Source organism: Lepidochelys olivacea, assembly GCF_965140295.1.
Source record: "Lepidochelys olivacea isolate rLepOli2 genome assembly, chromosome: 14".
Classification (NCBI taxonomy): Eukaryota; Metazoa; Chordata; order Testudines; family Cheloniidae; genus Lepidochelys; species Lepidochelys olivacea.
In genome coordinates, this window is record NC_140424.1 from 26,491,952 (window position 1) to 26,512,935 (window position 20,984).

General features: G+C 43.6%; 1 pseudogene across 1 annotated transcript in view; it reads left to right on the forward strand.

The window, feature by feature from the left end:
- Positions 1–234: 234 nt before the first annotated feature.
- The window catches only part of LOC311530156 (myosin-1B-like), a 35,263-nt pseudogene continuing 14,513 nt past the window's right edge, over positions 235–20,984 (forward strand). The window contains exons 1-25 of the transcript XR_014714555.1: positions 235–295; positions 1,528–1,767; positions 1,853–1,996; positions 3,723–3,879; positions 4,695–4,722; positions 4,824–4,932; positions 5,029–5,121; positions 5,318–5,381; positions 5,477–5,575; positions 5,675–5,778; positions 5,858–5,996; positions 8,111–8,229; positions 8,329–8,478; positions 9,174–9,344; positions 9,809–10,115; positions 11,771–11,838; positions 13,190–13,489; positions 13,882–14,005; positions 14,091–14,227; positions 15,310–15,565; positions 18,549–18,791; positions 18,898–19,074; positions 19,161–19,306; positions 19,382–19,472; positions 20,157–20,546. The product of XR_014714555.1 is annotated as a myosin-1B-like (transcript). The remainder of the gene's footprint in view (positions 296–1,527; positions 1,768–1,852; positions 1,997–3,722; positions 3,880–4,694; positions 4,723–4,823; positions 4,933–5,028; positions 5,122–5,317; positions 5,382–5,476; positions 5,576–5,674; positions 5,779–5,857; positions 5,997–8,110; positions 8,230–8,328; positions 8,479–9,173; positions 9,345–9,808; positions 10,116–11,770; positions 11,839–13,189; positions 13,490–13,881; positions 14,006–14,090; positions 14,228–15,309; positions 15,566–18,548; positions 18,792–18,897; positions 19,075–19,160; positions 19,307–19,381; positions 19,473–20,156; positions 20,547–20,984) is intronic.

Below are 20,984 nucleotides of genomic sequence, written 5' to 3' on the forward strand. Positions count from 1 at the left end.
TTGCACAGAAAGCTTCAAGGTAGGTGTATGGGGGGATCTGGGCTTGCAGAGAGGAGAAAGTACCCCTGCATTCCACACATCCCACTGCATTCCTGCTGCTGCTAGCACTCATTTCCAGGAGGGATTGGTTCTGTCATCAGGGCTTTTAAATCCATTTTTCAAGGCATCTATACATTTTCAGTCTCCAGTTTATCACTAGAGTTTCATGCAGCAATAAGAAGGGAATTTCTATTTCTATTTTAGAATACTGACCAGCTTCCAGTCTGCATACTAGCCATCTGGTGTCACGAAAGAGGTAAGATCCTGATTTACTAATTCCCAGGGGAGGGTGAGTGACCCTCTAGGGTGGGATTTCTATACAGCTCAATAGGCAGTCATTGTATCCCCTAATATCTATGCCCATTGTGTAAATGCACTGTATATTGCGCTTGGGCTCTCTTGCCCATGACAGGCAGGTCTCCAAAGTGGCTGGACTTGAAGTCACTGACCACTAACGCTGGGCCGGCCAGTGCCCTCTCTGAGATTCCTCTCCTGAATACACACATCACAACGTAATTGTACACAGTGAGCTCCGACACCTCAGCTCGTAGGTCCCTAATAAACCAGGACAGAGTGGCCCAACAGAGGAGACCCACCAGGGACAGAATCTAATTACTTGTCCACAGAATAAATCTATTCTTTTAATGAACGTGTATCCAGAATTTGCTTTTCACCCACACCCCAAACATCACTGACAATAATTTTGCACCAGCTGAAAGAGACACTTCTCTCCGGTAAATGCTAATCAAGTTTTCATCTCTTACTGCGCAGAGTAGTAAGTGGGTGGGACTTAGATGCCATGTGTGAAAATGCCTTCAGAAGAGGGTTTCAGGCAATGTTTAAGGCAGCTGGTGGCCCTTTCACACTGACTCGACCAGTCTGACAGTGCCACTAATGCACTGTATAGTTCTTATGTAGTTAGGTAAGGAAACTATAAAAGGAGTAACGGCAAATAAAGGCATATTGATAATATTTGGTTAACTGGAGTGGGAGAGACAGACAGACAGAGTTTAAATTACATGAGAACCAGTGCTTTATTCTCTAATGCCGGAAAATTCTTTATCAAAAGCAATGACAATAGTAGCCTCCCCTTTGCACCTCTCCCAATATCCACCCTCCTGCTCCCTTTCCCTCATTGTAAGCACACCATACAGTCTAAAACGTAGCTAGAAGAGAGGATGTAAGAGGGCTTTCATATTTCCTAGTATGTTTTTGGCTCTTCCTGGTCCCTCATGTAGGGATCTGCATATGCTATTCCTATCAACAAATGCGGTGGACAGTGGAGTTCATCCCAATGGAACTGCATGGCCCCTAATTATAAAGATCTGAACAGGCAAGATGAAAAAGGGGTGGGAATGAAAAGTGTGATAAAGTGAAGCCCCAAATGAGTGTCTGGGTCTAAAGTGAGTGAGAGAGCCTATCACGCAGCTCTGGCGTTTCTTTCATTCCAGTTCCTGAGTCAAAAAGGTAACATTTTCTCCTCATCAGAGCTCACTGCTGAGCTGCCCTAGATAAACCGCAGCCATGTCGTCGGATGCTGAGATGGCCGTCTTTGGGGTGGCAGCTTCTTTCCTCCGAAAGTCAGAGAAGGAGAGAATTGAGGACCAGAACAAGCCTTTCGATGCTAAGACTTCGGTCTTTGTGGTGCATCCCAAGGAATCCTTTGTGAAAGGCACAATCCAGAGCCGGGAAGGAGGGAAGGTCACAGTCAAGTCTGAGAAAGGAGAAGTGAGTAAAAACAAGGAGTAAGGAACAGCATTTTGTTCCTCCTCTGTTCTTAGCTGATAGAAATGGGTCTCTTCTTTCCTTCCAGACGGTGACTGTTAAGGAAGATCAAATCTTCTCCATGAACCCTCCCAAATATGATAAAATCGAGGACATGGCAATGATGACCCATCTCCATGAACCTGCTGTCCTGTATAACCTCAAAGAGCGTTACGCAGCCTGGATGATCTATGTAAGTACAGGCTGCGCTGGGCATCACAAAATGGGATAGAGATGGCCAGCCCTCTGTGGAGATAGAGGTGGTTAGGGACTATTTAGAAAAGCTGGACGTGCACAAGTCCATGGGGCCGGACGAGTTGCATCCGAGAGTGCTGAAGGAATTGGCGGCTGTGATTGCAGAGCCATTGGCCATTATCTTTGAAAACTCGTGGCGAACCGGGGAAGTCCCGGATGACTGGAAAAAGGCTAATGTAGTGCCAATCTTTAAAAAAGGGAAGAAGGAGGATCCTGGGAACTACAGGCCAGTCAGCCTCACTTCAGTCCCTGGAAAAATCATGGAGCAGGTCCTCAAAGAATCAATCCTGAAGCACTTGCATGAGAGGAAAGTGATCAGGAATAGCCAGCATGGATTCACCAAGGGAAGGTCATGCCTGACTAATCTAATTGCCTTTTATGATGAGATTACTGGTTCTGTGGATGAAGGGAAAGCAGTGGATGTATTGTTTCTTGACTTTAGCAAAGCTTTTGACACGGTCTCCCACAGTATTCTTGTCAGCAAGTTAAGGAAGTATGGGCTAGATGAATGCACTACAAGGTGGGTAGAAAGCTGGCTAGATTGTCGGGCTCAACAGGTAGTGATCAATGGCTCCATATCTAGTTGGCAGCCGGTATCAAGTGGAGTACCCCAAGGGTCGGTCCTGGGGCCGGTTTTGTTCAATATCTTCATAAATGATCTGGAGGACGGTGTGGATTGCACTCTCAGCAAATTTGCGGATGATACTAAACTGGGAGGAGTGGTAGATACGCTGGAGGGGAGGGATAGGATACAGAAAGACCTAGACAAATTGGAGGATTGGGCCAAAAGAAATCTGATGAGGTTCAATAAGGATAAGTGCAGGGTCCTGCACTTAGGACGCAAGAACCCAATGCACAGCTACAGACTAGGGACCGAATGGCTAGGCAGCAGTTCTGCGGAAAAGGACCTAGGGGTACAGTGGACGAGAAGCTGGATATGAGTCAGCAGTGTGCCCTTGTTGCCAAGAAGGCCAATGGCATTTGGGGATGTATAAGTAGGGGCATAGCGAGCAGATCGAGGGACGTGATCGTTCCCCTCTATTCGACATTGGTGAGGCCTCATCTGGAGTACTGTGTCCAGTTTTGGGCCCCACACTTCAAGAAGGATGTGGATAAATTGGAGAGAGTCCAGCGAAGGGCAACAAAAATGATTAGGGGACTGGAACACATGAGTTATGAGGAGAGGCTGAGGAAGCTGGGATTGTTTAGCCTGCAGAAGAGAAGAATGAGGGGGGATTTGATAGCTGCTTTCAACTACCTGAAAGGGGGTTCCAAAGAGGATGGCTCTAGACTGTTCTCAATGGTAGCAGATGACAGAACGAGGAGTAATGGTCTCAAGTTGCAGTGGGGAAGGTTTAGATTGGATATTAGGAAAAACTTTTTCACTAAGAGGGTGGTGAAACACTGGAATGCGTTACCTAGGGAGGTGGTAGAATCTCCTTCCTTAGAGGTTTTTAAGGTCAGGCTTGACAAAGCCCTGGCTGGGATGATTTAACTGGGAATTGGTCCTGCTTTGAGCAGGGGGTTGGACTAGATGACCTTCTGGGGTCCCTTCCAACCCTGATATTCTATGATTCTATGATTCTATGTCTTTCCTGGACTTCCAAACTAACAGCTACACTAAATCATGTGGAAACCAATCTCATTATCTCCCTTTCTTTCAGACCTACTCGGGTCTCTTCTGTGTCACTGTCAACCCCTACAAGTGGCTGCCGGTGTACAACCCAGAAGTTGTGACTGCCTACAGGGGCAAAAAGCGTCAAGAGGCCCCTCCCCACATCTTCTCCATTTCTGACAACGCCTATCAGTTCATGTTAACTGGTGAGTGGCTCAACTCCTGAAAAGTGATTATAGAGTGAAAATTTCATATGAGGAATCACAATCTTCTTTCCGGGAAATATGACATGCAGCTAAAGACACCAAAAACATTCAGAACTAGCAATGTGCAAACACGAATTCATCCAAAGACAAACTGAACCTGACCCAAACATTAGTCCAGCTCACAGAGAACCCAAAGCAAACCTTTTTGGAAGTTCACAAGCGTGTGGTTAATGGAAAAAGTACAGAATGTCCATATCTGCGTCTGCACATTCTGGCTCTAGCTAGGCCCAAAGAAGAACTGTAAAAAATCATGACACTCTGTTCTCAGGAAGCCTGATTCTTCCTGACTTTGCATCGTGTGTGTCATTTACACTTGTGCAAAGTGGTGCATCAGAATTCTCCACTCCCTTACACCTTGTGAGATAATTCACACGCACTTTGCACTTGTTTTGCACTGATGCTATGCAGATGGTTATAAATTGAGGATCAGGTCATTATTCTACATACCCCTTTGCTGTCCTGAGATATAAATAGCTTCATCAGATTTCTGTAAGAGGGAATTCTGTGAAAGGGACATGGGTGTAAGTATCCTGTGATGGCTCTATTGATCTGCATGAGCTTATATTTATTATGGCTAGGATTTTCAAAGAGGCCTAAGGGAGGTAGATGCTGAATTCCTATGGACATTAGTTAGTTGCCGGATGCCCTGAGGCCCCTTTGCAAATCCCAGCACTTATTTGTTTCATTCAGTTTTCAGTGAGTTCAGTGTTACACAGTAACTCTTTTAAGTCTCTTTGGTTCTGTCTCTTTCACAGATCGGGAGAATCAGTCGATCCTCATCACGTATGTATATTTCCCTGCTCCAGTTTTTGCTGGCTTTGCTGTGCACTACAGGAAGAAACTCTTTGGTGATGTGTTCTCTGCTTCTCTGTTTGATTTGACAGCGGAGAATCCGGTGCTGGAAAGACTGTGAACACAAAGCGTGTCATCCAGTATTTTGCAACAATTGCAGTTTCTGGGGAGAAGAAGAAGGAAGAGCCAGGCAAAATGCAAGTGAGTTGGTCATTAGAGAAGGGATTAAATGTTCTGTTCTGAAGCTGCCATTTGGTTTAAAACGACCTTAATTTGACAATAATTGTTACTTTGTAGGGGACCCTTGAAGATCAAATCATCAGCGCCAACCCCCTGCTGGAGGCCTTTGGGAATGCCAAGACCGTGAGGAACGACAACTCCTCTCGTTTTGTAAGTCTTTTTGACAAAATTGTTCCTAGCCACAAGCGCAATGATGGGCCGTATATGTTCCTACCATTACACTGACAATATAAATGTTGGCTGAGTTTTCACACCTGCGGAAGAGACCCCAGGGCAGCTTTGCAAATCCCACTTCTGGAGTCTGTCTCTGAGGGTTTAAACGAAATAACTTTTTTTTCCTTTAAAGGGTAAATTCATCAGAATCCACTTTGGCACCACAGGGAAACTGGCTTCTGCTGACATTGAAACATGTAAGGGACCTCCCTTTAAGGGTCACAATTCTTTGTCTCTCTTTCTTTCTCATGGTGTTTTCTTGTGGCTAATTATACTTTACCTGCCTTGCCAGATCTGCTGGAGAAATCTAGAGTCACTTTCCAGCTCAAGGCGGAAAGAAGCTACCACATATTTTATCAGATCACGTCCAACAAGAAGCCAGAACTAATTGGTAAGAAACGTTTTAATTCTTTTGGTGGAACAGTCACTGATGAACTCGGTAACATGGTCAATTAAATTATATCCATGTATATCCTATTCTTGTTTTCAGAGATGCTTCTGATTACCACCAACCCATATGACTTCCCCTTTGTGAGTCAAGGTGAGATCACTGTAGCCAGCATCGATGACCAGGAAGAGCTGATGGCCACAGATGTAAGTAACACATGAGAATTATCATGTGGAGTGTTAACTTTACTAGAGAAGATATTTACATTACTGATTCTTCTGACAGAGCGCCATTGACATATTGGGTTTCACTGCTGAGGAAAAAACAGCCATTTACAAGCTGACAGGGGCAGTCATGCATTATGGGAACCTGAAATTCAAGCAGAAGCAGCGTGAAGAACAGGCAGAGCCAGATGGCACCGAAGGTATTGGCAAAATCTGTATCTAAACTCTCAACCAATAACCCAGGGCCAGATTTACAGATATGTTCTAGACGTTTCGTGTAACTCTGGCATTGCAAATCCAACTTTAATTTGTTTTAAGCAGATAATTCAGTTGAGTTCCAACCTGCTTTGCATCACTGGAACAGCACATAACAGCCAGAGTTTGCTTCTGAATCTGTCCCTATGGCTGCTGCTATATTAGACAGTGATTTGCCACTCCGTCATCAGTTTTACATTGATGTAAATCCACTAATGTCAATGGTGTTGCACTGGTGTAAAGCTAAAATAATGCAGTGAAGAATCCTTCCAATGTCTCTGCTAATGGTGATGAAGAAACAGAGAAGCAAAGGGCCTAAGTTTACATGGCCTGGCACCTAGTCCCTCACTTAGTGAGGGGGGATTTGATAGCAGCCTTCAACTACCTGAAGAGGGGTTCCAAAGAGGATGGAGTTAGGCTGTTCTCAGTGGTGGAAGATGACAGAACAAGGAACAATGGTCTCAAGTTGCAGTGGGGGAGGTCTAGGTTGGATATTAGAAAAAAACTATTTCACTAGGGAGGTGGTGGAATCTCCATCCTTAGAGGTTTTTAAGGCCCGGCTTGACAAAGCCCTGGCTGGGATGATTTGGTTGGGGTTGGCCCTGCTTTGAGCAGGGGGTTGGACTAGATAACCTCCTGAGGTCTCTTCCAACCATAGTCTTGTGTGATTATGCCTTGCAAAGTGTATATAAAATGTTGCTTCCAGGATATGTGAGCAGAGAGTTCTGAACTAGCAGGGTGTCACATCCAATTTGCACTCACTTTGTATGAGGTGGCAGGCAGTGGAGAATGAGGCTCTTAGGCACTGACCCTGAGCTTCATTTGGGCTGAGCCTGGGAGATCTCAGGAAGGGCAAGGTTGGCAGTGAACCACCTCTGAAGTCCCTGGCATTCTCCAGCTTGCTGGGGCCAACCCTGCTGACTAACATAAGCTGGTATGGCCAGAGAGCTGCTGTAATCTAGGCTCAACTATACAAGCCCCCAGGGGCTGTTTTTTCAGTGGAGAATATCTATGATACTGCAGCAGTCCTGCCATAATCCCTTTGTCGGGAGCACTGCTGGGACGCCCCATAGCTGATGGGCTGCAAGGGGAGCACTGAAGAGCTGTTCCAGCTGCTTTATACCTTCCAAGGAAGTCCCTTATGCTGAGGATATTTCCCAGTGCTTGAAACTGTCTGGTTTATGGCATTTTATGCCAGTAGCGGTGGTGTAAAGGCAAAGCAGCTGAGGCCAGAATTGAGGTCCTAGGGTTTGAGATCCTTCCGTTAGATAAAAAGATAGAAGCCACTTGTTGTCTCTGAAGAGTGAGAGTCTGTGCTCTGCCCAGGATTCTGATCTTCCTCTCTCTAGGATGTATGTCTCTGGAAGGGAATATAGGAGTGGCTCTATAAATACACATTATTTCATGGTCAGTTGTTCACTTTGTCAAAAGCTAACTGCTCTTTACAGAGTGAAAACGCTTCACTTTCTTTAGAGGATTGGGATCTAAGGGCAAATGCAAACAAAACATGACCATTATAGACCTGGTCATGATATATTCAATAATGGCATTACATGCTGTTATTAATAACAAAATCATTTAAGTAATTTAGCCAATGCTGGAGGCCATAGGAGCTGTGGGAGCTGAAGTCAATGGAATTGCACGGGGTTAGGTCAGGTCAGTGTTTGGCCATTAGCCTGTTTCCTTCTGATCATTCAGAAATTAGAATCCCTAGACAAGCTGCACAGTAAAGTGGCAAAGAAAGAACTTCAAAGCCATCTTTTCATTCTGTCTGTTCATCGGCTTCTTTCTCCTTAAAAATTGTTTTTATTTGGCCCTTATGAGGTATTTGTGAACAAATTCTTACAATCACTTGATGTACAGACCCGCTCAATCAAATGCAAAACAATTAATCGAGAAATCAAGAAATAAAGGAAGATCTAAACTCCATAATTACTGGAGTTATTAATAGATGTGGTAGCTGGTAAAACACAAACAGATCTCATTACTCTTTTCTAGTCATTATAAAAGACACCAAAGCCTATCTTTGAGCTACTAATTCATTCCTCTCCTTATTTAGTGGCTGACAAAGCAGCCTATCTGATGAATCTGAACTCAGCTGACCTGCTCAAAGCCATGTGTTACCCCCGAGTCAAGGTTGGGAATGAATATGTGACCAAAGGTCAAACCGTGCAGCAGGTAACAATTGGTGATCTAGAACTCCTGGTTTGAATTAACACACCCGGGTTTCTTCTTCTGCTTTGTATGGTAACTCCAGTCCCTCTCCTACTGGTTTAGGTGCACAATTCGGTGGGTGCTCTGGCAAAGGCGGTCTATGAGAAGATGTTCCTGTGGATGGTTGTTCGTATCAACCAGCAGCTGGATACCAAGCAGCCCAGACAGTACTTCATTGGTGTCCTGGACATTGCTGGCTTTGAGATCTTTGATGTAAGGAGCAGGGATTTGACAGCAGGTTCCTGGAAGGGACACTCAGGGGTTCTGAGAACTTTGAGGGTTTTTTTAACATTGTATATTTTTTATTTAAATAATTTCCTGGAAAAGCCTGACTTTTCTGCAGAAACAGTGTCTCTTGATCTTACACTAAGGCAGCATGACCCTCTAATGAGTCCATTTTTTGATAGACTTGTGTGGTACATGTAGAAATGACAACTGCATTGAAAGTGCATTCAAATTGTTAACAGGTGGTGCCTAATAGAAAATAAATGATTGTGTATCTAACACAAATTATTGTAGGTGTTTATGGCACCTAGTGGGCAGCTCGCTATTTCCCAGGCAGGCTTGGGGCTGAGGGTTTGGAAATGTGCCAATAGGCCAGAGGGCTGAGAGCTCGGAAGGGGTTGGCCAGGTTCAGACCCAAATGCCTGGTCATGGATCAGGGCCAAGAGTTGAGAAATGCCCAAGTAGGCTTGGGTCCCAGAGCACAGAAATACCTGGAGAAGCCTGGGCCTGACACTGCAGAAATGTCTTGGCAGAGCTGAGAATAGAACTCCCAAAACATCTGGCTGGCTCTAGGGAGAGGAATTCAGAAAGTCTCCCAGGATTTGCTACACAATAGTAGTATTGTTCTTCATAATTTAGCTTTTTCACATACACATTGAAAGTAATTCTTTGCATTTTTGTAGTTCAACAGCCTGGAGCAGCTGTGCATCAACTTCACCAATGAGAAACTGCAACAGTTTTTCAACCACCACATGTTTGTGCTGGAGCAGGAGGAGTACAAGAAGGAAGGGATCGAATGGGAGTTCATTGACTTTGGGATGGACCTGGCTGCCTGCATTGAGCTCATTGAGAAGGTATCTTTTCAATTCAAATGCCTTATATGTTCAAGAATTCTTTAATTACTGTGGGTTACATTGAATTTTAGATGGATTTTCCATGCTGAGGGCCATAAATATCTTGACCCATAATGTTCTAATTTTTTACTCTGAAACATTAAGGAGACCACACACAGCTTTATGACACCCTCTTTTTTCCAAGAGTGGAAATCAGGTTGGCCAGCTTTTAATCCACTCAATGTGTGCCATGTTAATTTAAATCTTTCTAGTTTTGTAATCAAAATGTCATGAGTACAAGACCAAATGACTTACAGAAATGTAAGTATATTACATCAACACTATTACCTGTCCTCCACCGCACTAGTAATATCCTCTTTTTAACTAAACCAAGAGATGGTCACATTGTTGCATCCAGAAAATCCTCATGTAATCTCTCTCTCTCTTCTCCCATCCCCCTTCTTATCTGTTGCTGTGTCTTTCAGCCAATGGGTATTTTCTCCATCCTGGAAGAGGAGTGCATGTTCCCCAAGGCGACTGATATATCTTTCAAGAACAAGCTCTATGACCAGCATCTTGGCAAGTCCAACAACTTCCAGAAGCCCAAGCCTGTCAAAGGAAAGGCTGAGGCCCACTTCGCCCTGGTGCACTATGCTGGCACTGTGGACTACAACATCAATGGCTGGCTTGAGAAGAACAAAGATCCCCTGAATGAAACCGTCATTGGGCTGTACCAGAAATCATCAATGAAAACACTGGCTTTGCTCTTTGCCACGTATGGTGGAGATGCAGGTAATTTCTGTGAAATCCATATTTTAATTGTTTCATAGATAGGATTAATAGAATATCAGGGTTGGAAGGGACCTCAGGAGGTCATCTAGTCCAATCCCCTGCTCAAAGCAGGACCAATCCCCAATTTTTGCCCCAGATCCCTAAATGGCCCCCTCAAGGATTGAACTCACAACCCTGGATTTAGCAGGCCAATGCCCAAACCACTACTGATTCCTCTAGAATCCCTACCAGTTCTAATCTAGTGGCACACTGTAGAGAGTGAGAAGTCATCTTCTGTCTGTGGCTTGGTCTTATTAACAAGGAAATAAAAAATCTGATCAAGTGTAGCTCAAGCCTCTTCCTTAGTATTGTCAAGACTGTGCGTTGCACACCCTAGATCCTCTTTCTCCAGACAGTCACTCCGACCTCCCTTACATATGGGTGTGATAGTAGGGCTGTCAAGCAATAAAAAAAATTTATCATGATTAATCGCATGATTATAAAAATTAATTGTGATTAATCGTGCGATTAATCACACTGCTAAACAATAATGGAATACCATTTATTTAAATATTTTTGGATGTTTTCTACCTTTTCAAATACATTGGTTTCAATTACAACACAGAATACAAAGTGTACAGTGCTCACTTTATATTTATTTTTGAGTGCTGTAGCTATCTTTAGAAATGTCACATTAGTACCTGCTTTGTGTTTTGTCAAATCTGCAGTGAAAGTGTTCTTAAAATGAACAACATGTGCTGGGTCATCATCCGAGACTGCTATAAAATGAAATATATGTCAGAATGTGGGTAAAACAGAGCAGGGTACATACAATTCTCCCCCAAGGAGTTCAGTCACAAATTTAATTAACGCATTATTTTTTTAATGAGCATCATCAGCATGGAAACATGTCATCTGGAATGGTGGTCCAAGCATGAAGGGGCATATGATCGTTGAGCATATCTGGCACATAAATACCTTGCAATGTCAGCTACAAAAGTGCCATGCAAATGCCTGTTCTCACTTTCTGGTGACATTGTTAATAAGAAGTGGACAGCATTATATCCTGTAAATGTAAACAAACTTGTTTGTCTTAGCGATTGGCTGAACAAGAAGTAGGACTTGTAGGCTCTGAAGTTTTACATTGTTTTGTTTCTGAGTGCAGTTATCTAACAAAAAAATCTACATTCGTAAGTTGCACTTTCATGACAAAGAGATTTCACTACAGTACTTCTATGAGGTGAATTGCAAAACACTATTTCTTTTGTTTAGCATTTTTACAGCGCAAATATTTGTAATAAAAAATAATATACACTGATTTCAACTACAACACAGAATACAGTATATACGAAAACGTAGAAGAACATCCAAAATATTTAATAAATGTTAATTGGTATTCTATTGTTTAACACTGCAATTAAAGCTGCGATTAAGCGTGATTAATTTTTTTAATTGCGATTAATTTTTTTGAGTTAATTGCGTGAGTTAACCGTGACTAATCGACAGTCCTAATAATGAGCTGTCTGCTGTAGCAGAAACCATTAGCCCTTTCTCAGCCTGACCAATGTTTATTAACGGGGTTGGCTGTTACAGGCAAACACCACCAGCCTGTGAGAGTAACTGTTCAAACCCCAAAGTGCGTCCTTTTAATTTTGTCCTTTTTGTGTGTGATTCAGAGGGTGGTGGCAAGAAGGGAGGCAAGAAGAAGGGTTCTTCTTTCCAGACCGTCTCTGCTCTTTTCAGGGTACAGTACATTGTTCATTATTGCATTCTCTGTGATGGTGGGTAGGAAATTCCCTTTACATCTAAAAAGTCTATTTTCCCAATGGTCTCAGTTATGAACTTTTTAAGTTAAAAAGCCTCTTTCAGTTGCTCTTAAAGGGCCTGATCCAAAGCCCATCGAAATCAGTGGAAAGACACCCAGCTTTGGATGATGTCTAAAGTACTTGGGACAGATTCCGTTCTCATTTACACAGGATTAAACCAATAGGGCTAAATTTACCCCCTACTGTGGCCACTATGTACTAGGATTAGTAGGCCTGGCTGCCCACCTTAGGCTGGCTGCCTGCCGAGCATGGGGGAAAGTGCAGAAGGAGTAGGGCCAGCACAGTGGGTCCGAGACCATCTGCTTTCCAGCAACTGGCACAGGGGATATGGTGGAGGGAAAGCGGCATGGTTCAGCTAATGTCTGGAAGCGAGAACAGGCTGTTGGTGCTATGGGCAGTAGGCACATCTTAGAACTGCCCAGGGATTGCTTTGAACTGTGTCTCGGGGCAGCCTTTGTAGCTAACAATGCAGCCTCCCTCCTGATTTGTGCCAAGTACAGCAGCGTCAGATCTGAGGAGATGGCTCATAGTAACTCCATTTCTATTCCGTGGCAGAGTTACTCTGAATATACCTAGGTGTAATGGAAAGCAGAGTCTGTCCTTTTGTCTCCTCTCCCAGGATGAAGATGTCAGAAACAAATATGTCAAATCAAATTAGTCTTAAGAGAACCGCCCCCGAGATGCTGTTATAGAATTTAATATTCCCCTTCCTCCTTCTTTCGCTTTCAGTGGAAATTGTTACAGGGTCATGTGCAGCCTTCCACTCAGCTCTGGATTTCAGGGATGTTAATGGCCCATACTGCCTACATTTCAAACACCTGAAAACACAGAAGTGTGTCATTTGTTAGCCTCTTCTGCCACTGCATCTGCCCCCTTCCTCTCCCATTCCCGCTGCATTTTCCAATATAATCAACAGAAAGAAATACCTTGTTCAGAATGACGGCCTGATGTTTGCAGATAATCGTCTTTCTCTGAAAATTTCCTCTTTTGGCTTCCATAACAGCCCTTGTGGCCATTTCCCATTAGTTTCTGGTCCTGTCTTAGTAGCCTTTTCCAGCTTGCTCAAGTAGTGCTACTTTCAGAGTTTTATATGTCACTTTAATGACCGTGTTCAAGATCCAAAGAAAGAGGGCACCTTAGGTTAGAATGACCCCAGCTGGGAAGTTTTGCAAGCTAGTCTGATTACATTGGTAATGGGTTTACTGCGTCTATCGGTGCAGATACAGATGCAACTTTGATTAACTTAAACTTTTGCTTATGGTCTCACAGGAGAATTTAAACAAGCTGATGAGCAATCTGAGAAGCACTCATCCTCACTTTGTGCGATGCATCATTCCCAATGAAACGAAGACCCCCGGTAAGAAGCGCCAGTGTACAGAGATCTTAGTGAGATGCAGCCATTCCCTCCGGGCTGCACAATAAGGTACTAATTCATGCTGTGATTTGTTAAGGTGCCATGGAACATGAACTCGTACTACACCAGCTAAGGTGTAACGGCGTGCTGGAAGGGATCAGAATTTGCAGGAAAGGATTCCCCAGCAGAGTCATTTACGCAGACTTTAAACAGAGGTCAGACTCCTCCAATCCCTGTTCCATTTTCTCTCTGTGTGGAATAGCTTGCCTTTTCTAACTACTTTAACTATTGTAGTCACTGCAGTGCCCACACATGCTTTGTGTGTAGAAGAAATTTAGGACCAAAATGGTATAGTCCAAAAAGCAGCAAAAATGCCACACTTTTCCTGTGTGTGGGGAGGGGAATGGGCTGGGTGAGCCATGGAGTGGCCATGCTAGGTGACTATGTAGCCCTTTAAATACCATAAAGCTGAATTTCATGATGGGTCTGTCTGTGGGACCTCAGAATAGGGGCTTCATGGGAGGACAAAGGCAGTGACAGAGACATGGCCAGTGTGGCCAGAATTGTGAGCAATGTGAGCTTCTTCATATTTTGTTTTCTCCCACAGATATAGGGTTTTAAATGCAAGTGCCGTTCCAGAAGGACAGTTCATGGACAGCAAGAAGGCTTCTGAGAAACTACTTGGGTCCATTGATGTTGATCACACCCAGTATAAATTTGGTCACACCAAGGTACAATCACTTTTTGATTCAAACACCGTCTATTTGTATTTTGTACAGAATGAAAGTGATTGTCTTTAACATTCTCTTCCTCAAGGTGTTCTTCAAAGCAGGACTTCTGGGTCTTCTAGAGGAGATGAGAGATGATAAACTGGCACAGCTTATCACCCGCACACAAGCCATGTGTCGTGGCTTCCTGATGAGAGTGGAATTCAAGAAAATGATGGAAAGAAGGTAGAAATGTACTGCATTTGATCTGTTGGGTTTGTGTCACCCCACAGAGGTGAAATGAACAGAATTGGAGGGGTGGATTCTGTTTAACTTAGATCTCATTAATCCACTGTATGCGTGAGCACTTGGGAGTAGAGCTGGGTGAAAATTTTCAGACAAATAGTTCGTTTGCTGAAAAATGCAGTTTCAGGTTGACCTAAACTAGTCACAAAATTGCTGATAGTTTAGTCCCAAAAACTGGGGCTAGAGTCACCAGGAAACTTCAATGCTATATATAGACACCCAGAGGAGAAGGTAGAGACATAGCGCCATATCCACCTTCCCCTGTGTTCTGGGAATCTAGCCCTTCTTTTCCTTTGCTTTTATTAAATGAAAGTTTAAAAAGCCTGAACTCAAACCAAAAAGTTTTATTCAATCTTAAATGAAATTTTCCACCGTTTTCAATTCACTGAAAATTCAGAAAAACATTAGTTTTGGTTTAACCCAAACTGAATTTTTTTTTATTTTATTTTTCGGAACTGCCAGTGAACCAATGAATCAATTATTTGCCCAGCTCTATCTGGGAGTGTGAATCGGTATAACTGGTATACCAAGGAGCAAGAAGAAGGTGTAATAAAGTGTGTGTTAGACTAGGGGTGGCCAACTTTAACTTACACCTTCCAGTTGGGTACTTTTATGCTAAATTCTCTTTGGCTCCTCAGCATGTGAGTTACACCAGTTCAGAGTCCCTTAGACTCCAAAACACTCATCAGAGGGAGTGGGTCAGTTACAGATGTGATGTGTAAAGAGGGAGCAAAAGTTCATTCCGGTTTGTGAGCGTGAGTCAAGACTTTAGTTCAACATGCACACTGAGGAGACCGACAGTGGAGTTTTACTCCCCCTAGACTTTCTGAGGCTCAAGCAGGTCCAGAGTCTGTAACCCTTAGAGTAGTATGTTTTCATGTGAGTGGCCCCATTTGAACTCAAATGAGGCTACTTGGCTGAATAAATTCTACTCACAATTAGTAGAATTGCAGTATCTGGCCTTTGGATTCACCTCTGAATTTGGCCCATAACATTGACCATATATTCTGATGACATTATAGAGAGTCCATCTTCTGTATCCAATACAATGTTCGCTCATTCATGAATGTCAAGCACTGGCCCTGGATGAAGCTGTACTTCAAGATCAAGCCCTTGCTGAGGAGTGCTGAAGCTGAGAAGGAGATGGCCAACATGAAGGAAGAGTTTGAGAAAACGAAGGAGGAGCTTGCTAAGTCTGAGGCAAAAAGGAAAGAACTGGAGGAGAAAATGGTGACTCTGCTGCAAGAGAAAAACGACCTGCAGCTCCAAGTGCAGTCTGTGAGTATTACCAGTGCATTCAACCCTTATTGCACAGTAGAAAGCTCCAAGCTGAAACTTCCAAATGCAACTTTCCCATGAAGCATCCCATTAATAGCACTGGGATCAGTGTTTGGCCAAGATAAAATATTTCCCGTGTTTAAAATGTAAAGTATCAAAAAGAAAGTATAGGTGTATAAATAAATAAATAGCAATACTCCCAGCCACATATGACAGGTCATGCCCTAAAACAAGGTGAGAGCAAGCAAATTTGGAGAAGCAAAGTTATGCTCTTTAAATATGTCTGCCTCATCCATGGCAACTTAGGCTACACCTACAGTACAAACTATGGTTGGTGGCCTGTAAGGGTACACGTGGCTACCCATGGCAGTGAAAAGCAGGCTACAGCCACATTGCAGTGTGCAGCTACATGTGTCGTGTGAGGCTCTGGCAGAGAGTAGACAGCAGGAAAAGGTTTCAGCTGCCGCTCCCCTGCTAGAGCCTTTCCCTGCTGGTGGAGTCCTTCCATGTGGGGAAAGCAGAGGACAGCAATGTAAGCAGGGAGGCCCGGCTTAGGCAAGTAGAGAACCGTGTATTTGCGTGAGGACATACCCACACCCTTCAGGCATGTCTGTACTCTACTTGCCTCAGCCTGGCCTCACTGTCTACACTGCTATTTGTTACCCATGCTAGGGGCTACCGAAAGAAGCGTGCAGTGGAGACATACCCTTACTGTGACAATCCCAATGTATTCACATGCCATGATGAATTCACACATCTGCTGTACTATTTATATTTATTGTGCCACTGATGTTACCATTCAGGGCTGGAGTAAGGCAGTTGGGGACCCAACACAGACCATGACATGGAGCTTTCTGTGGCTCCACCCCTACCCCATAATGTGGTCTCCCCACACAAACACACTTAGAGTGGCAGCAGCAGGGAGGCTACTCCCTGGGGGCAGGGTCTCTGTTGCCCACCAGAGCAGCAGGTCTTTGAGCTCACACCCCATAGAGAGGAATGGGGCAATTCTGCCCTCTCAGACTTTTGTTTTAGGTTGTCTGCAAACTCATGCAGTTGACACTGCATCAGATAAACTTGGGTCACATTTTCAACTTGTTCTTCATAACTGTGAAGGCTAGAAACTTACTTTATTTTCCTAACTGTGTGCTGAGATTTTCCTGTAATTAAATGACAGAGTAGAGGCTCTATACATGAGTTTATAGTGTTTATGCCTTAATTTGTCTCAGTTACCACCCTGTGAAAACAATGAACTGTAGAGAGAGTTTTAAAACATGAGCCACAGGATGTGCATAAAACGTTAAGGAAAGTAGATGAGTGCATACTCAGTAGATTTTTCATAGAATCATAGAATCATAGAATATCAGGGTTGGAAGGGACCCCAGAAGGTCATCTAGTCCAACCCCCTGCTCAAAGCAGGACCAATTCCCAGTTAAATCATCCCAGCCAGGGCTTTGTCAAGCCTGACCTTAAAACCTCTAAGGAAGGAGATTCTACCACCTCCCTAGGTAACGCATTCCAGTGTTTCACCACCCTCTTAGTGAAAAAGTTTTTCCTAATATCCAATCTAAACCTTCCCCACTGCAACTTGAGACCATTACTCCTCGTTCTGTCATCTGCTACCATTGAGAACAGTCTAGAGCCATCCTCTTTGGAACCCCCTTTCAGGTAGTTGAAAGCAGCTATCAAATCCCCCCTCATTCTTCTCTTCTGCAGGCTAAACAATCCCAGCTCCCTCAGCCTCTCCTCATAACTCATGTGTTCCAGTCCCCTAATCATTTTTGTTGCCCTTCGCTGGACTCTCTCCAATTTATCCACATCCTTCTTGAAGTGTGGGGCCCAAAACTGGACACAGTACTCCAGATGAGGCCTCACCAATGTCGAATAGAGGGGAATGATCACGTCCCTCGATCTGCTCGCTATGCCCCTACTTATACATCCCCAAATGCCATTGGCCTTCTTGGCAACAAGGGCACACTGCTGACTCATATCCAGCTTCTCGTCCACTGTCACCCCTAGGTCCTTTTCCGCAGAACTGCTGCCTAGCCATTCGGTCCCTAGTCTGTAGCTGTGCATTGGGTTCTTGCGTCCTAAGTGCAGGACCCTGCACTTATCCTTATTGAACCTCATCAGATTTCTTTTGGCCCAATCCTCCAATTTGTCTAGGTCTTTCTGTATCCTATCCCTCCCCTCCAGCGTATCTACCACTCCTCCCAGTTTAGTATCATCCGCAAATTTGCTGAGAGTGCAATCCACACCATCCTCCAGATCATTTATGAAGATATTGAACAAAACTGGCCCCAGGACCGACCCTTGGTGTACTCCACTTGATACCGGCTGCCAACTAGATATGGAGCCATTGATCACTACCCGTTGAGCCCGACAATCTAGCCAGCTTTCTACCCACCTTGTAGTGCATTCATCCAGCCCATACTTTTTTACATTGGCTGTAACCCTATTATTTCTCAGGCAAGTTCTTTGAAGGATTAGTCTTTAGTTTAACACTATGTAGATGCAAAAGCTAGACCCTGCAAATGGATCAGCCCCCAAGCAGCCTCATTGACTTCAGTGGGGCTCTGTGTGGGTGCAGAGTCCACCCGTGTGGACTCCTATAAAGTCATGGGTTTCATGAGAGTAGATCCATTTGCAGGATCTAGCCTCAAATTTGATCTTAAAAGTAAAGCCATACTTGAGGCACTAAAAATATTTGCCAAATATGTCAACTGGTAAGAGATGCTTCATTTATGGTGAGATATTTAAAAAATATTCGTTTTTCATTTCTAAATTTTGTTGAAGACATAGAACTTTTAGGCCAAATGGTTGTTTTTTTAAAAGAATATTATGAGTCACTGATAGTATGAGTTAAAAATAGAAGTGTCATCCCAACAGATGTGGTAAAAATCATTATGATACAAACACCAGTTAAAAAAAAGAAAAACAAAAAAACCTTTTAGAAAAGATCCTAATAATGGATTCACTGTAGGAATCTGATGGCTTGGCTGATGCTGAGGAAAGATGTGACCAGCTGATCAAAACCAAAATCCAACTTGAAGCTAAAATTAAGGAGGTGACTGAAAGAGCAGAGGATGAGGAGGAGATGAACGCTGAGCTGACAGCCAAAAAGAGGAAACTGGAGGACGAGTGTTCAGAGCTGAAGAAAGACATTGATGACCTTGAGTTAACATTGGCCAAGGTTGAAAAGGAAAAACATGCCACAGAAAACAAGGTATAAGGCAGAATCTCTAACGAACTTTCTAAAATATGACACTGCTGTTCACAAACAATAATGTTTTGTATCCATTTTCTTTAACTACCTTTGTTCAACTCTGCAGGTGAAAAACCTCACTGAGGAGATGGCAGTTCTGGATGAGACCATCGCTAAACTGACAAAGGAAAAGAAAGCCCTCCAGGAGGCCCATCAGCAGACCCTGGATGACCTGCAGGCAGAAGAGGACAAAGTGAACACACTGAGCAAAGCTAAAACCAAGCTGGAGCAGCAAGTGGACGATGTAGGCGCAATAACATATGGAGAGAACAAAACCAGTGTGATGTTAGGCTCTTGTTCGCAGAGAATTTATGGCCTTTTTCTGTTTAGCTTGAAGGGTCGCTGGAGCAAGAGAAGAAGATTCGCATGGACCTTGAAAGAGCGAAGAGGAAACTTGAAGGAGATTTGAAGCTGGCCCAGGAATCCACAATGGATTTAGAAAATGATAAACAGCAGCTGGAGGAAAAACTGAAGAAGTAGGTATGGTTTGCAGGGGGTAAACTGCAGATCCATTTTGTTCCAGCACTAACTTTTTTTTTCCATGTGAAAAGGAAAGACTTTGAAATCAGTCAGCTCCAAAGCAAAATTGAGGATGAGCAAGTCCTGGGCATCCAGCTGCAGAAAAAGATCAAAGAGTTACAGGCTAGTCATACATTTTTTCTTTTCTGTCCTTCAGAACAAATTTAGTTAAAAGGAAGCCATCTTTCTTAGGAAGAAGAAAAAGGAGTACTTGTGGCACTAAAGCTTATGCTCAAATAAATGTGTTAGTCTCTAAGGTGCCACAAGTCCTCCTGTTCTTTTTGCGAATACAGACTAACTCGGCTGCTACTCTGAAACCTATCTTACTTAGGCATGGTCTATATTAGGTTGACAGAGTTATGACAGCCAGGGGTTTGATAAAAGCACATCCCTGACTGACATAGATTTGGCGACCTACCCCCCCAGTGTAGATGCTGGTGGAAGAAAGCTTTTGTTGATATAGGCAGTGCTGACAAGAGTAGGGAGAAAGGAGGGACAGTTATACCAGGGCCCTGAGCTCAGGGGACCCCAAAAACATCTTTAACATCTGTGTAAATAAAGTGAAATGGAAAGAAAAAGGTGGACTCAGTGAACATGATGTATGAGGGACCCAAATTTCTCTCTATGGGTCTTTGGATGTAGCTACCCCAGTTCAGGGAGGCAATGTTTCTTTGCCACCGGAACCCCTGTTTTCAGTGTAGCCTGCATGTATTCTACGGAGTTATGCCAGCAGAACTCTGCCGATAGCCATACTGGTGTTGACCCCAGACTGAAGCCATAGTCTTAGTGTTTCCTGTTGTTCTCCAGGCTCGTATTGAGGAGCTGGAGGAGGAGATAGAGGCTGAACGTGCCTCTCGGGCGAAAGCAGAGAAGCAGCGGGCTGATCTCTCCAGGGAACTCGAGGAGATCAGTGAGCGTCTGGAAGAAGCTGGTGGAGCCACAGCGGTTCAGATTGAGATGAACAAGAAGCGTGAGGCAGAATTCCAGAAAATGCGCCGAGACCTTGAGGAGGCCACTCTGCAGCACGAAGCCACAGCCGCCGCCCTCCGGAAGAAGCACGCGGACAGCACGGCAGAGCTTGGGGAGCAAATCGACAACCTGCAACGCGTCAAGCAGAAGCTGGAGAAGGAGAAGAGTGAACTGAAGATGGAGATCGACGACCTGGCTAGTAACATGGAGACTGTCTCCAAAGCCAAGGTACAGAGCTGTGTATTGAAAGTGCTGTCTTTATCCTAAGTCTTATTGCAGTGTAAAAGAATGAAACATTTTTAATCATCATTTTGTCATGTTTAATTATACAAAAGATTGTAAGAGCAGGATATGAGCTGACTGTAAGTTGGATTCTAACAGAATTATTTAAAGTTTAATTTGTATAAAACATACATAAAATCTCAAACAGGACCAAGAAGTTTATAAGCTCCAAATACAGTTATTACTGAATTAATAGCCATCACACTTAGAGGATTATAATAATTAGCATTATATTGTTTTTTAAATTGAATTATTAAAATGTATATGAAACATATTACTCTACCATACAGTACTGAATATGCAAGTCTACATCTTATAAACTAGATTAAAAGAATATTAAAGTTGCAGAGTCAAGCACAAGCACACAAAAGTAAAACAGTCATA